Genomic DNA, 1,093 nt, shown 5'->3' on the forward strand with positions numbered 1-1,093 from the left:
CTTATTTCTGCTACAAGACTCTCCTAGACTCTAAAAGTACATAGAAAAATAAAAGACTCAATCCTGCATGAAAACAAGTGTTAGCGGGAAAACTCACATGCAAATAACGTATCATGAGTCATGCCTTAAAAGTGGGGGAGCTAATAGCACCTGCAAGCAAAAATGTCAGAAATCATTACTTGCTCCCCCCATAGCTGTACCTCTGTGTGTGCATATGAATAGGCATGACTCCCTGTAGAAAAGCGCCCTAACACACTACCACACATATGCAACATGCAGACAAACCACAAGCATAATGAATAAGAAAGATATCTGACTAGGGCAGTCAATCCAACTTTGTCATAGCTAACAGAGAGTTACTTAGCCAACGAGCTAGTTTCGTCATAGAGACAATCAGAAAAACACATGTGAATGCAAAGTGATTGAATGATGACAAACATTCACCATTAGAATACAATGCGTACACTAATGACAAACACGCCGACAAGTGTCGAATGATGCGTGCAAAACATAAAACACAAGTGGAGATGAGTGTGTCGTGAAGTCAGTGACTCAGAGAATGGGTGTGCGTGAAAGCAATATTACCAGAGGGTAGGTGTGTCATAGAGGCAGTGACCCGGAGGGTGGGTGTGTCGTGGAGATAGTGGTCCGGAGGATGGGTGTGTCGTGAAGATAGTGACCCAAAGGGTGGGTGTACCGTAAAGACAGTGACCTGGAGGGTTAGTGTGTCATGAAGATGGTGACCTGAAAGATGGGTGTGCCATGGTAGTGATTCGGAGGATGGGTGTGTCATGGAGACGTGACCCAAAAGTGATGGGCGTGCCGTGGAGGCAGCGACCCGAAAGATGGGTGTGCCATGGCGGCAGTGACCCGGAAACAATGGTGATTCTCACCAGGGAGAATCACCCAAGTGCAAATGCAAATGCAAACTCAAACACATATGGTGTGACATGCAAGCATGCAAGCATGTGATATAATGCAAAAGCAGACAAAAATGCAGGCGATCAGTCGACCGGGCCGTGGTGGTCGGTCAAACCAAAGTGATACGCTCACCGAGCCGGAGCGGCCTATCGGAGCGAAGTGAAATGCTCGC

The sequence above is a fragment of the Phalaenopsis equestris genome, unplaced genomic scaffold, assembly GCF_001263595.1.
Source record: "Phalaenopsis equestris unplaced genomic scaffold, ASM126359v1 Scaffold000626, whole genome shotgun sequence".
NCBI lineage: Eukaryota > Viridiplantae > Streptophyta > Magnoliopsida > Asparagales > Orchidaceae > Phalaenopsis > Phalaenopsis equestris.